Below are 16,903 nucleotides of genomic sequence, written 5' to 3'. Positions count from 1 at the left end.
GAAATCCAGGATAGAACTTCAGAGGCTGTGTGGGTTTGCATAGATTCTCTTAAATTGTAGTTTTATAGTGAGGAAGTGAGGTGTATTTTGAAGAATGGACTGAGAAAATTCAATGGATGTTAGTTAAGACTAAACAGGCCCAAAGATCTGGAGATACAGAATTAGCACCTTTCATGCACTAAATAGTCCAACCCACTCTAAATTAATTTCTGTAATCTGTAGTATACATCATAAATATATATGTAGTAAATCTTACAACACAAGTTATATTGAAGGTTAAAAAATTAAATATACTTAAAAAGCAAAAAAAAAAAAAAAAAGACAAAGGAGGATTCAATATTAATATCACAACCTAAGATAGGGTCAAGAAAATTTGGGATTTTTCTTATAAAATGTTGTTCTACTACTGGAAATTTAATTGTTGGGGATTTTTAATTTTTTTTTGGGGGGGTTGGTTTTTTTTTGTGTGTGTGTTTTTAAAGGAAAGATAAAATTTTAATACTTTAATTCAAGATCAACCTGATAATTAATATGTTAGTCATTGAACAAAGAAGTAAAATGTTCAATTATGGTTTCATACTTGCAGGTACTTTTGTAGCAGAGTTTAAAACTGAGTATTTATTTCTTGCTATTATTGGACTCTAGCAGATGAGAATGCAAATATTTTTAAGAGCTGGAAAAATCAATCTGTAACAAAACCTTAAGAGTATTTTGGCATAATATACTGAAAAAAAAACATTATTAAAGAGTAAGAAGGCTAAGTAAAAGGAAAAACCCAAGATTAAGCATGTCTTTTTTGGTGTTAAACAGCCTGAATTTTGTCATAACAATGTGTCTATGGGAATTTATAACATCCATGACTCATACCTGTATATGTGTCTGAAAATGAGTTAGCACAATTCTTATGTTATTTTCTTCTGCTTTTCTTTTCCTTCCTGTTCCCAGATTCCAATTGATCAGGAGACAGTTTTCAAAGAATCTACAGGATAAAACGTCCTGTTCCAGAAAATAGACCCCTAGAACATCCTTTTTCAGCATAAGAAAAGTCTCAAATTGCTCTGCTAGACAGTCATTTATGTTAAGAAATATAAGCTTATATATAAATTTTCTTTTCCTTTCAAAAGGAGTTATTTGGCAATGTGGTAATAACACAGCCTTTAATAATATAAATTTAGACAAAGAATGAAAAACATACATATTATTCTCACACAAGTAATCCTCAGAGTAGGAACAGTTTGCCTTTAAACTGCCTTTTATTAATTTGGAAAAAAAATAAACCAAAGCATTTAGTGTTGAAATGCAAGTAGAAATAACAAGTGGAAAATCATCTAAGAGAACACAAGAATGTACTCCAGCAGATCTGGAAAAAACATAATAATATTGTATTTTTCTCATACTCAGAAAAAAGGTTGAACCAGAAAATTCTCTTCTGAGATGTGCCCAGTGGTGAAAAGGTCAGTGTTTCCTTCCAATTGAATCAGAAATGGTCACTTAAAATTTTTAGCAAAAAATATATAATCTAGTTGGCATTTCCCTTTGTTCTTAAAGTGTAAATTGTAAGGAAAAGTGTTTTGTTAACACTTATGTTTGTAAAGCAATATCTAATTGCTTTTTATGGAGTGGATCATCCCACTTTCTGAAGAACTGTATAAAACTACACAGAGGAATCACCACTCGGGTCCAATTAAATCTTAGTAGAAAAATGAGTTTTTTGATAGAAACGAAATCTTCTACAAAAAGGAGTAGTACCACTACTATGTTAAATCCACATTTTTGAAACAGCAAGCAACAAACCAACAGCATCAACAAAAGAAGATTTGAGGAAAAGAAAGAAATATTAATGTACTGTTTCAAAAATACTTCACCCTCAGAACCTTGAAAGAATTCTTTTTCTGCAGTGACATTTCATACTATGTTGTCTTGTGGCTAATTATGCCGTTCATTTAGTCTGAGACTACAGATCTTTTTCTGCAAAATGTTTAGATTCCCATGAGAATCTGAACTCTGGGCATGCTTTGGCTTTACTTTGTTAAGCTTTAATTAAAGTGAAAAAAATAACTTGTTCTCTTTTCTATTATTTTATATTTCTCCTCATCCCCATGCATTTATACTTGTTCTAATCACTAAGTTATTTAGAAATATTCTCCTTCGACTAATGATCATTGTAGTCTCAATTTAATAGATATTTGTTTCCATGCTGTGATATGTTTTTAAGTGAATTATCTATGCTTAGAAGGGGCTATATATTTTTTTTAATAGTACCCAGTTTGAGGCTAATAAGAAAAATGCTAACTGTCCCTTTTTTTAATCAGTTGTCAACAAGGTACATCAGGGAGAAATACAACTCAGGCCTCACAGGCAGCACTTGCTCACAGTAACGTCCCCAGAGTAGATATTGCCATCATTTTTCTAATTCTCATAGCATCTTTTTCTGGTAATATGACCTAGGACAGTGATCCAACACTGGCTATTACATTCATCATTTCCAGAAGCACAAAATCACAGTTTAAACTATCAGTTCTGCTTATATATCAGTTTAGGACATATGCATGCACGCACATACACATATAACTTAGGAAGCAATACGTTTACACAACTTGAAGAAAACATCAAACTTCACAATAAACTTTCATGTGACTGGAAAGTTTTAAGCCTTTGGACTCTTAAACCATGAAATCTGGGTTATTCTTAGATGCTGATAAAAAGAAATGAGTATGCACCAGAACTGAAAAACTGATGGAGGATGTGGCTTCTAATTCAGAACTACAATAGAAAGAGGCAAAAGTATGTAGGAGATAAAATTGCACGGACAGTTCTTGTCTATTTTTATTAAAACTAGTGTTATACATAGAGATCTGTCCTCTTGAATTCATAGGTCGTCTGATCCAACCTCCCTGCTCAAGCAGGGTCTTCCTAGAGCACGTGGTGCAGAATTGCATCCAGATGGTCTTTGAATATCTCCAGTGAGGGAGACTCCACAGCCTCTCTGGGCAATCTGTTGGGCACCCACACAGTACAGAACTTCTTCCCGTGTTCAGGTGAAATTTTGTGGAACTTCTTGTGCACCTGTTTCTGTCTTCTCTTCCCCTATTGGCTGGCACCACCAAGAAAAGCCTGGATCCTTCCTCTTGGTGAACTCTCCTTTAGATACTTACATACATACTGATACAAATAGGTGTATAGGGTATGTCTATTTATATTACATAGTTTCTGGATTCTCCATCTCTGGGTTCTGGTAGAACACAAAGAAAGCAATGCGTGGCTAGGGTTATTAGAAGAAGAAAACCACAACACTTGCAATAGCACCACAAAGGGTAAATGATATAAGAGCCAGGTACTTGTTCTGGGGGCAACTGGCATGCAAGATGTGACAGGAGTCCCATCCCCAGCTTATGACAGTAATCTGGCCCCTCTCCCAGCACCATCCCAGACCATTTGCCCTGGAAAGTCACTCCAAACATATATTATTGCTTACATTTCTTATAAAATAATAATATCAAGAAAGGTTGGATGAAACCTATTATTGTAAACAAAAACAAGAAGCACTTCAGAAAAATCACAGCTACATACAGACAAAAACAGATTTTGTTTTTAGAAAATTGGTATAATAGCATTTTAAAAGGCAATCAAGAAAAGTAATTCCTTTTATGTGTTAAAAAAAATGGGTATAAAAAGTAAACATTTTATGTTCTCTAACATCTACTATATAAGAAAGCAGTACACCCTGAGCAGAAATAGGCAATAATGGATTTTAAAATGAGCAGCTAAAGAACTGTAACAGCCAATATGGCTAGTCTTTCCCTGGAAATCCTGACTATAACCAAAAGCTCATTCTGAAAGTCTTGAGTCCTATTTAGTTAAAAAAAAAAAAAAAAAAAAAAAAGATAATACTAGTTAATTAGAGCATTAATAATTTTATATAATGCAATACTTGATGTCAGACCTGTCATATATATTAATAAAAGTGATGGCCATTTTAAAATGCTGAAATAAGTGGCAATGATAGTTTCTTCTCCTAGGAACAAGTGTGACTCAAATTCCTTCGAAAATTATAATTTGCAAAAAAGTATTTTCTTCTTTGAATAGCAGAAGGGTACAGAAACTAAATTAAAAGTTATTTGTTACTGCTGATCTAAATTTCTTGAAAATTAACTGTGAGTTATACGTATATATTCAGTCTACTTCAAGAAATGTTGAATGACTCTCCTTTTGGAAACAAAGAGTAACTTTCATAACAGGATTTCTTTTTCAAAATACTTGGTTGTCCAGCTCTAACATTAAAAAAATACTCTGATTCAGTGAATATTTGAGTACAAGTCAATGAAATCTGAACAGTGTCAGAGTGGAGAAATTACAAGAAAAATGTCTTCAGAAAGTACGCTACTAAGTGCTGTCTGTTTGCACTTGAAATGAAAATAAATATACTACTAAAGTAGTAGTGGTGCATGTTGCTATATATTTCCATATACATTTGAAATATCATACATATATTTGAAAAGTAAAAAATGAAATTAAAATGACAATAATATTTTTTATAGTAGTTACATTTAAAAAACTGAATAAGAGTGGCAACATAGTGGTAAAGCACAGACAGTAAGATGCTATAATAAGACACATTCAATACAGTAGTGGGAGAATGTGTTGAAAAAAATTAATTACTTTCCAACTACATTTGCTTAACAGAGTTTAAGGATATGATGACTAGTAAAGGTCACAGACAATGTCATGAATCTCTGATTCACAAATTATTTGTGGAAATTCCCATTTCACGATAAAAATATGAACACAAATATTTACTCAAGCCAGAAAATGGGTAAAATTTATACTTAACAGGAAATTATTCTCAAGAGGAAAATCATTGTTATTGCTGAAGAACACTGGATCTCAAATTGCTGTTTTCTGGTTCCAAAGTCACAGAGTCATCTGGGAACTGATTTTTCATTCCGTGATTGTAAGAGAATGTTAAACAACAATAACATATGACTATGAAACTAGTTCTTTTCGGTTACTTTCAGAAACTTCATATGTAGGTCTTAAACAGGAAATTATTCCAAAGTAAAACACTTAACTATAACCATTTTTTTTCATTAACTCAAAGTTTCATACTGTTTAGAAACACTGGTGTAAGATTTCTGCTTTCAGCAATAAAAATATTTCAGATTCATTCCATAGCTACCGGGGCTTCCAGTGTTGAGACAGACTGTCCATGCAATTGCCTTTGAGGTAAGATTTCAGGCTTAACTGGGCTTCTACTCAAACCAATTTATTTTCTTCAATGTTGTTGCCAGTTTTCCTGTATTTTAGAAAGCCACTGTTGACATCATTCAAACACTATTTTTTTCATAAACAAAAGCAGGGAAATTTGTGTATGGAATTTAATTTCACATAAGCAAATAAACTGTGAATATAGTAACAGAGCCTAAAATATGAAACTGTTGCCCTGCCACCTGAAATGATTGCAGCAAGCCATTTCTTATTCAAAAGGAAAAAAAAAATTGTCTTAAATTTGGAATATCTGCTATTTTATGGATTTATTTGAGCTCAGGAAATAAATATATATTTAAAATGTAGTAATGTTTACCAATAATAGTTTGATTCTAAAACAGTGAAGTAAAATTGACTAAATAATTTGTGCAGTCAGGAAGAAGCATGCCCTGGACAATTAATTAGTGCACTTGAAATATTCTTATGAATACAAATTTATGGAATAGATAAAGTATGTAATGCTTAGACCAGTCACCCAGAACATCAATTTTCATATCAGATTAAATTCTAAAATATTTTATAAATGTAATACATTTAATAAAACATTCCATAAATGAAACACACATATGGAAAACCTATATATTTGTAGCTAGTACACTAAGGTTTGTGTCCCTCTCTCTATGTATACTTAAAATAGAGATGTCATTGTCATCAGATTTCACACAAAAAAAAATCCAGGGCCTTGTAAGAACTCATTCACCAAAGCATTTTTCACACATAAGAAAGGATATAATAAAACAAAACAAGGCCATCATCACTGCCTTTATGCGGAGCTCTTGCACCTCAGCAATGCAAGCTGCATCTCCAGTTAGGATGCCTAGGGACATAATTTTGCTGTCTATGGGTTTAGAACTATGGGTTTAGAAACAGGAACATAATTATTATACTAATCCTACCAAAAAAAAAAACCAAAAAAACCACCCAAAAAAAACTTTTTAGTGTTTCTAAGCAGAATTACCCTCCAATTTTGCACAACAAATGTGCCATGTCAGACTGATGCCTGTAGGGAGGTCGTGTACCTACCAGCAGAGAGCTCTTCCTGCAGGAACTCTCAAGTTTTTTTCAGGGTGGTGTAGGTCTTCTCCGCATTTACCATGAGAAGGGAATAGTGAAGATATTTAAACCTTTCAAGCCATCTAAGTAATATTGAAAGGAAAACAATATTTTGGAAAATTAAAAAAACACCCTGAATAATAGAGATGATACAAGGTTGCTGCTAAGGCTAACTAATAGAGTGATTTTATGCCTATGTCATTGAATTTGAACTTTTGAAGCAGTTGAACTTTATGAAATCATTTTAAGTTGAAAACTGTTTTGCTTTGAGGTTTTTAATTTGTTTTGTTGGGTTTTTTTCCCTCTCATTAAGGCCAAGATCAACCAAGAAAATTATATATTTCTTTACCAATTATTTTTTTTTTTTTTCAACAGCAACTTATTCTTTTCCCCTAGTGTTCGGGGGAAGCTTTCTGAGGAGTGGAAGACTGGCCTCTATGCTAACTTTTCCCTGTGGTCACTTGACATTTTGGGTAGCCGTTTTCTCAGAGCATGCCATTCCACACCAGCTTTAGTGAGCTTCACATAATGGAACTGCTCTAAGCACAGGACTCCACAACTGCAATAAAGCTCCTTGTTTCTGATTTTGTTTTTGTTTTTTTTTAATTTACCTGTGAAAGTGTGTTATTCTGAAACATTTCTGAGAGAAAAACTGGATCTTGATATGTTCATTCATATATTCAACAAATAACATCACAAAGAATATATATTTCACTACAAATTGCTTAATGTTATTTTATTCCTCTCTGTAATTGAATCAGTCATATAATACCTGTAGCTAATGATTGGTCTTAATGATTCTTATTTAATTAATACTGTCTTTGCCTAGACTAATTCTGTATTTTTCCCTTGGGAAGCATAAACTCTCAGAAATATTATATAAGGTACAGAACTTGTTTACAACAACTGTGAGTTCATTAGATATCTTTTGAGAATTTTATTCTATATTGTCCTGTGTGTTTTGCGGTTTTTTACCCACTTAGAAGACAAAGGTAAGTTGTCATTCACAGAAAGGAGCCATGCTGTTAGTAGAGTGTTCAGAACAGAGCAACAGCTTTGTATGGACTGTGGCACTCAACAAATAGCCAGACAGAGCCCCATCCATCCCACTAGAGTGCCTCCAACAGTAGTCAGTAGAGGAAAATGCCTAGGAAAATAACAATATAAAAAGAGAACACAGAGGATAATTATTTTCTTAGTACAGGTTTCTTTACTTCAGGAATAGCCAGTATTTTCCTGATCTTGAGGCTGAATTCACAGTTGCAATTGATATTTATCCAAGTATGTAAAGTGCATGGATTTGCATAATACATCTTTAACCTCTGAAAGCCTGTGCAGAGTCAGATACTTAAGTATATAGAAACACATGGGAGGAAATAGATTTGGTCTTTTTTTCATCTTTGTTTCTAGATGCTGTATGCTTGCTTGGAAACATCAGTAATATGATTTCTAGAAGAGTTAACACAGGTTTAGATCATACAATTTCAGAATTTATGCATAAAAATAATTTTTGAAAAAAAGAGAAATTTAGTGAAAAGTTCAAGTGTAGTGTAAAGCACTGATGGCAGATTTTGTGTTGCAATTCTTTCCCTCAACTGAACCACAGATAGCTTGGAATGAAATCAATGCTAACTTTTTTTTCTGTTTCCTTTATTCTTTAGGATTTCCTAGAGCTTGTTCAATTGTTTTAGGTTTGGAGAACGTTTCTGTCAGTTCAGAGATAATCTCTTATGGAAATATATTTTGCTTTTATGAGACATGCACCTACCATGCTCTGAAAACAGATTTTAGACTTCCACAAGAAGTATTTGAATGCATTGTGCTAGCAGCATTTAAGGTGTTCAGTTCACTGGAATTTATGCTCTTTTTAGATGAAGAAAAGTTATTTTATCTCCAACTCAAAGTGGATTTTTCTTTTTTATGGTTGCTTTTGTTACCTCTGAAATATTCGGTGACCTGTGGGTAGAACTATTCTAGTCAGGACTGGCTAGGATTTTGTTGATACCTGCCATGTACCTGCCTATTTTTGAAGCATTTTAAAGTCCTTAGAAGGCACAATGGGTTAATAGTTTCCAATACACTAATTAGAATATTAAAATATTAAAAATATTAAAAATATTAAAAGTTTGAGTTTAGTTATTTTTATCAACTTAAAACAGTAATTTTAGTTGATAACTTAAAATAAATTTTAATTAAAATATGTTTCAAATAATACCTTTTATAAACTGGACTAAGCAAGAAAACAAAAAAAGCAAGTAAAAACATTGAGTCAAAGCTGTATTGCATCACCATTGCAGAAAACATTATGATTTTTAAAATTATTATTTATTTATATTCATTACTCTCCCAGGAGAAGAATTCTTATACAGTAGTGGTTTTCAGTTCAGTTTCGATAGATAAAGTTGCAAAATATGCACATATTTAGAAAACCATTTACTTGTTTTTTCTTTCTCTCTTTTCCCTATCATCAAGCAGCAGAAGTGACAGAAATTAGAACAATATTAAAGTGGTAGTTTCAGTTTAGGTTAAATTATTTCTAGTATTTTATAGTCATGGCACTAGTCAGTTGTTTGTCATGTAAGTCAAAATCAGTAAATTACTATCCCAGCAGAAATGTTTTGTGTTTTATCTGATCTATGTTTCACATCTCTTCCTAACATAGTTAATTTTTTTTGTGTTTTTTTTTTCATTTTGATATATCCAGCTTATACTAAAGAATATACAAAATTTTGTTATTTTGGAATATAGATTTCCTCTTATGCTGTCAGCAAGTCCAATGCTCTCCACCTCCACTGCTCTTGAGAGTGTTAAATGCCTGGTGTGATGGTAATTACCGAATTGCCATGTATCACACTACAGTAACTGCAAATAATGTGATAGCTCCAGAAATTAACTGTGTCTGTGATATTATTTGCCATACTGGCCTAGAAGTTGCTCTTAGGAAAAAAAAAAAAAAAAAGTTGTTAATATGCAATACTGATAAAAAAGGACCAGTGCAAATCCAGCCCAGGATTTTATGGAGTTCATGCAACACGCATAGCAGAAGGTAAAGAGGTATTTTATGTTACACATAAAAAAAATTTATTGACTGGGTATTGAACAGGAACTATGAAACTGGAACTATTTGCTGATGGAGACAGGTTTGGGCTGGCCAAAGCAGAGGGAGACAGAATGGAGCTAATTAAGATCATATCTGTCCTAGAAGTAGGTCACTGACTCTGCCCATTTACTAGTTACTGGAAAGCAGTCATGAAGGAAAACGTGAGTTGAAGAAGAGGAGTAAAAATATGATGGGTAGAACACCCAAGCATCTGACATTTTGCCCTCAGAGATGTACAAAGCAGGTACCTGCCTGCCTGTCTACAGACAGCTGATGTGAGCAGCAAGAATTAATGCAACAGGCGTGTCCACCAGAGTCAAGAGGAAAATTTTATGGCTGCGGCAAAGATGTCAAATCCTGTTTGATTTGTTGCCTTTCCATAGCATCAGCACACAGAGTACACATTCTTGGGGCAATGTGCCACTACCTTTGTTGCAACCTAAGATGACATGAGCATTTCAGGCATGGGCTTATGTAGTAAACTAACCTGGAAATAGCTGCCAAAGGAAAAAGTTATGGCCAAACACCGAGGAAATAGAAACATAGCTGAAAGGCAAGTGCAGGACAAAGACTTGACCAAGGGTTGAACAGAAAGAATAAACCTGAAGATATTTACTCTTCTGTTTAGTCACTGTATACTGAACAGGCTACATTAAGCAGTGCATGTTATTATGTATCAAATATTTATATATGAAGCTGGGTTCTGTCCTGTCAACTCGGTATCAGGTGTCCATGCCATTCGTGCCAAGTCTGTGGTCAGAGACAAAAAGTAAAAATACAGGTAAAAGTGTGTTGGGAAGCAATTTATTCACCCACTGGTAACTGATGTGAAATAGCTATGAGGAGTTATGAGTAACCAACTTATTTATTCTCACACCAGCTTCTCACCATAATTCTGTTCTGTTTGAGATCAGCTAGTGTATACAGTGTAACCATGATACATTGTTGCCTATTATTTAACATTTGTCCTACACTGTTCCTTATGGAAGTTTTCAGATGCAGCTCAGGGACAGTGGAGTCACCACCCCTGGAGGTGCCTAAGGAAAGACTGGATGTGGCACTTAGTACCATGGCTCATGGTTGAATTCAGTGATCTCAGAGGTCTTTTCCAAACAAATTGGTTCAAGGATTCTCTTTTGCTGAAGGTAATTAAGATATTTCAAAATATCCAACCAAATCAATGTATACCAATTATTTCGAAGGAACCCAAAAATATTTTGAGCTTATATTTTCAACTGACTTGCATTTCACTGAGTTAAAAATGTTTATATTATGAATGATTCAAAGTGGTGTACAAATCATGAACAAAACTAAGGACTGAGAAAAAATGACTGAAGCATCTTTCATAGAACAAACCACTAGAAATAGCAACATAAACTATAAAGAGATAGATCTAAAAAAAGAAGACATAAAGAAAAAGAAAGAAATTTTTATTTCTTTTATTCATATTATTTCACATCATGTGCCAACTATTGCTATTTTATATTGGAGTGTGTCATGCTTGATAATGAAGTACACAAGAAATAGACACTCCTATTCCTACATCCTTTTTCTCTCTGTTCTTGATCAAAAGCCACTTCACAGATTGTAAACTTTTTCTCATGACTTCAGTGTCTGTCCTAATAGGTAGAAATATGACTGAAGTTTACTTCTGGCTCAGCTAGGCTAAGAAAAATTTTGTGCTCTTAAATTCACAGCAGGATCAGTAGTCAAAGCACCATATAATGATATACTATACTGGCCTTTAACATAAAAACTTTCATTTTTACGGAAGAGACTTCATGGCAGATTTCCTGAATATCCATACTGGGACTTTTTCTGTACTATTTCAACTAGAACAGACAACAGGGACACTTTTACATTTAAATTTACAGTACATTAGAGTTATTTACTGTCAAATTTGACTTATTCCCCTACAGAGAAAAAGTTCAAGGACCATTTAGCTTTCTGTAGTATAAAAAAAGAATCAGCTATATTTTCCAGGGCTCCAGATATCCTTTACCTAACAGTGAAAGTGTCTCAGCTGTGAAAGTTTTTTTTCCTAGAAGATGAGGATGAGATACCATGAGATATTAGCATAAGAAATGTTTTTGATAGAGCTTTCTTACAAAGATTCTACTGGGAAATTCATAGGCATAGTGTGAATAGGCTGTATCAGTCTGCATTGATAGATCAAAGAAGGCCAAAACACTTCTGCTTCTTGATTTACTTTGTCAGTCAGATATCACTAATGATATTGACCACCAAAGTAAGTAGTGTCATAAATAAAATCTGAATTTTTTCTCATTCTCCTTTTCAATAAAAATATTGGCTTAAGAGAATGTCATCATTGTCACTGTTACTAGAGGGAGGGGTGATTAATGGTAATGCTAACGAACAGAACCATTAGTGGTAGGTAAAATACAATAAAGAAAGACCTTCCTTTTCCATGAAAAAAAAAAAAGTGGGAATTTATACCTATACCAAAATTTATGTAAAATTAAAGATCCGAAATAATTCATCAATGTAAAATCAATCAAAAAATACTTCATGTATCAGTAATATTAGGTTGGAAATAACTGACAACAAAGGCCAAAATATTACACATTAGTATTCGCATGAAAATCACATCATTTTTAAATCTTAACATAAATGCCAAAATTGATATCCTTATTCTTTCCATAACTATAAAACACAAAAATATAAGCATGCATTCCCAAGATTCACTTCCAAGTTGGGATGAAGTGGTGATCCCTTTGGAATGAGGGCAAAACCTACTACTGTGGCCAAATGATTGCAAGTAGCAGCATATGGCACACAGGTTTCTGGTAGGAAAAGACAGCCAGTTAAACAAGCACAGTGATTACAGTCTTTTCATTCTCAGCATACAATTTCTTTTTTGAAGAAAATGGTAGGTACCAAAAAACCCCATCCTATTAGAAAGGTAGTATGGCACTAGCAAAGGAATACTGTCCAGGAATCAAAGAGGGGGGAACATTCCTCAATTTGGACTACTCTTCTGAGATGATCACATTCCTTTCTCTAACATGAATCCTACCAAAAACATAGCTAGGACCAGGTAAAATACAAAAAAAACCCAAACCAGTTGGTCTCTCAAATTTCCATTCATGCAGGCCTGGGAGAATACTGCCTTCAGAGTCTGTGTTAGGCAGAATATTGTTCAAGACTGAGGAAAGGACATACTATTTTACACATGCTTGATCTCTTCATTCATATGAAAATATGGAAATTCATCATAAAAAGCTTCTTTTAACATGCCATACATGGATATAAAATCTGTTTGAGGCTAGTCGCTTTCTAATAGAAAATCTCTTAAACATAGCCCTACTAACATCGATAAAGCACAAAACAATCAAATAAAAAGGAAATCAATTAGGAATCTATAGGATTTTTTTGTATAAAACACTAAGTTACATAGCTCATATCCTCTCATTACAAATAAATGCAATATTAAAAATATAAAAACAATTTTAAAAATAAATTCTCAGATTTTTCAGAGCATAACTTTCCATGTTATGCTTTAACAGATTTTTGCTTTATAACTACTTGTTTCATTTTTCTTGTGTTGTGTCTTTCTTCAAGGAAAATCTACCCAAGAATGTAAAGAATTCCTAGAACTGTAATCACCTTACTAGCTATATAAATTGAAAAAATAAAATAATTAAAGCTAGTGGAGATACAGTGAAAATTAGAAACTCTTTATGGAAGCCAAAGGAAAGAACCTAGAGGAAGAACACAGAACAAACATACTTGATATTGCAATACAGAAGCTAATAATGCTATCTTCCATACCTTTTACATGGGCAGAATGCTTGAAATTCTTCACACAGTTATTGTGAAGATTTGTCATACATTTTTCTGTTCCTTATTGCAATACTTAAGAAATATTTTGAATTTTCAAAAACAAATGGCAATGGATTGATGGTCTTCTCAACTAAGAGGACATTTTGCAAAACAAGTGAAAAAAATTAATAGTCCAGTTAATTATAAATATGGACAATGTGACAGAACACAGTTACTTTTTGGTTTTGGTATTGCAGAAATTAATTTTCAAAAACTAAAAACAAAATTTAATGTCAGAGTGTTCATTTGCTTCTCTTTTGATCTGAGAACGTACAATTAGTGCATAACTTCAATAAAATCCTTCCTCACTCCTGCCCATAATTCCAAGCATCAATTTGGTCATTTGTACAATTATTAAAGATAAAAAGTAATTTGAAAAATTGGGGAGGAGGTGAGAGATGAGAAAATGTTTTCCTTCGCCATTCAGTTATATTAAAGTTCTAGGAATACATGTATATATATGTACATACACACAAACACACACACACACACACACACACACACACACACACTCTCTTAGTTTTCTGTGCTATTATCAATGGAGCATTTAATTTGTATTCTTAAACTGTTTATGATTTTGCTGCTTTCAAGATTGGCAAAGACATGCTCAATCTTTTGGTAAACAGAAAATAAAATCTAAACTAACTCCAGGAAGCCTTTTTACATTTAACTATTATAAACCACTTGAAAACATACTGTCTTGAAATAACAGCATTAGGAAATTCTCTCAGAGCTCTCAGTCCTTTCTCAGTCAATACAGTAGAGAATTAAAGCTATCTAAGCAGGCCAGAGTTTCTTTTGACTTCATCTTTCTCTGATTTCAAATGCAGAATGGACAAACTCAATTACTATTAAGGAAAAAGTTTAAAAAATCAGTCTTAGATGGTCTTTACTGTTGTTTCTCAGAAAGTTTTCATAAAGAAATTAAGGAATGATAATACTTTCATCTTTTAAAAATAAAGGAAAATAACGTTGAAACAAATCGAAACTTGAAGCCAGTGTAACAGATGATGGAAATACTAGAATGAAAATTATTGGAAAAAATCCTACAAAGAAATAATAAATTACAAAATATCTACAAAGGGGAAAACTGATAATAAAACTATCACAACTAATTTAATAAATATTTCTTACCATTATTTTGATGTATTTTTATCATGAATCATAAACTTCATGAGAGGTGAAGTTTTTTGTAGTTCTAAATAGAATTGTGTGATACACAGGCTCTGATAGAAGAGTGTGTTACTTCAAAAAATGAAATATTAAAAGTAAAATATTTTTTAAATTTAGTCTTCCTCAATAAGCTTTTATTCATGAGAAAATGACTTTATTATTTTAAATATTCTTCTCTTCAAAATACAAAAAGTAAATGTGTTCAAAAGCGGAAACTGTATATTAGACATCCTCATAAAATGTTGAATTGGAAGGAGATTAAAATAGCCCAGTAGCAACAGATGATTGTTAGAATCTGATCACACATTCCGTGTAAAGAATAAAGAAAAAAAAGGAAAAAAGCCAGAAGAAAATAACAATGCTATGACCAGACTATTAAGTGAACATTGGTAGTATTGATTGGAAAAAGGAATCAAAGCAATTTTCCAGCGCCATTACTCTTCCTTGAGTGGAGCGAAATCATATTTGATCTAGGAATATGAGTGAATAATTAAACAGGAGACTTTTCAAGCAAGGTTCTTAATATGATTTAAAAAGTAAGAACTTTTAAAAATTGAATGTAGGGAAATATTCATCACATCTTCTTTTGTGTCTTTCACAGAGAATTTTTTTTTCTTTGCATCTTCCACATAAAGCATTGAAGGAAAAAGGTGTCTATGGGAAGACACCCAGAAATTACCATAAGTGCATTGTTAAAAGACAGGTAAATTTCCTGGCTGTTCTTTCAGCAGTAGTACAGTACAATTTGTTCTAAATCAGTGACATGCTGATGAAAGGAGTTGATTGAACCATTATCAGACTATGTTGTTTAAATTTATGAGCTGTTTTATGGAGATGAGTTTCTGAATTTCCTGTTTGCTGGTTTGCTGGCACTGCTGAAGTGATTCCTCATTTCTTTACATTGTTGTTGAATTTAATAGAGGAGGGAAGAAGTCAGTGGGAATAAATTACCAAGGAAATAAAAATGCTTATGGAAGGAAGGAAGGAAGGAAGGAAGGAAGGAAGGAAGGAAGGAAGGAAGGAAGGAAGGAAGGAAGGAAGGAAGGAAGGAAGGAAGGAAGGAAGGAAGGAAGGAAGGAAGGAAGGAAGGAAGGAAGGAAGGAAGGAAGGAAGGAAGGAAGGAAGGAAGGAAGGAAGGAAGGAAGGAAGGAAGGAAGGAAGGAAGGAAGGAAGGCTTAGACCAGATTGCCATTTAGATAAATACATTTTTGAAGCCTGAAATACATTTTCCTCTCTCAAAAACCTTAGAATTCTCTTTCTCCTTGTATTTTTGTGCATGAACAGCTAGGGTTTAATTTTCAAAGAACAATATGGTCTTTGATCTATCACTTTACTCCAAGAAATTCAAACTAGGTCAAAACTTGACCACTGCTTTTTGAATTTTGTGCTATTTTAATTTTTTTGTTATCGTTCCTGTGTATTATCTCTGATTTTACAAATACAAGAGTCTCAGGCACACTGTTTCTATGCTGCTGACCAAGTAGAGTTCAAACATGAAGCCAAATTAGGTTTTCTGCATCGGACAACCATTTCATTCATTCCATACAACAAAACTGAGAAGCAGCATATAGACACTGCTTCTATATGAAGGGGTTTGGGCTCAGTCACAAATTTGAATTTGAATTTGAATCTGGATCACAGGCCTCCACTTATTTCCTCTTGTGCCTTTATTCCTTTTTAGTCTTAAATCTTGGAAAAATAAAAAGCACACAGAACAGGGGCATTATACAGAAAATGTCAGAATTTGAGTACAGTATCTGCTGTAGAATAAAACTTAATAACAGTATGGCAATTGTAGTGCCCTCTGACTAGTAGACTATGGCTTGCCACACAATCTCATTTAGAATGTAAAAGAAAAGCTGCAGAACCTGAAAACATTTGTCAAAATTTTCAGAGTGAGAAATGGTAGGAAGACAGTAACATTCAGTGTAAAATGAGGTGTCTTTTTTCCCCCCAAGTTTTATCTGAAACCATAGTACAGAATCAATTTAATTCTGTAAGGTTAAAAGTCAGGCTCTTTTCTTTCTCTAGCTTTCTCTTAGTTCAAAGTCCCTTGAGATATTTTTATTTTTTTCAGAATTTTATGCCTCACTTTTTTTTTCCTCCCTCTTCAATAAGTCATTCTGTTAAAAAATGTAACAATGGAAAACACTTATTTCTTCCTCCTAGGCCAAGGGTTTGCAACCACATTGACATAAAAAACAATTAACTTTTGTGTGGCTCCTTATCTCTTACTTGTAAGTCCATCTAACCATCAAACACAGAAACTACCAATATGCAATACCATCCCCAGTGCACTCTTGTTAGACCATGCTGCAAAATTTGTAGTCATTAGTGGAATCTTGTGCACAACTATTTCCTTCACTGAGTAAAAAAAATGGCTCAAAGAAAATAATATAGAGAACAGAACAGAGAGTACATTCCCATCTACAACCTCCTATTTTTCTGTGTCCAATGATTACATAAAAT

The 16,903-nt window shown here is 33.2% G+C and overlaps 1 long non-coding RNA gene across 12 annotated transcripts in view; it reads left to right on the top strand.

The window, feature by feature from the left end:
• LOC148225381 (uncharacterized) overlaps nucleotides 1-15,443 on the top strand; it is a 43,528-nt gene extending 28,085 nt beyond the window's left edge. For 6 of the 12 annotated variants that reach the window (XR_015806579.1, XR_015806582.1, XR_015806578.1 and 3 more), the window contains 2 exons: nucleotides 946-1,454; nucleotides 2,876-6,902. This is a non-coding gene — a long non-coding RNA (uncharacterized LOC148225381). The other 6 variants (XR_015806587.1, XR_015806577.1, XR_015806585.1 and 3 more) reach the window with 6 other exon arrangements.
• Nucleotides 15,444-16,903: the final 1,460 nt, after the last annotated feature.

Source organism: Sturnus vulgaris, chromosome 1, assembly GCF_052056855.1.
Source record: "Sturnus vulgaris isolate bStuVul1 chromosome 1, bStuVul1.hap1, whole genome shotgun sequence".
NCBI lineage: Eukaryota > Metazoa > Chordata > Aves > Passeriformes > Sturnidae > Sturnus > Sturnus vulgaris.
This window is presented reverse-complemented; position numbering and strand designations above follow the sequence as displayed.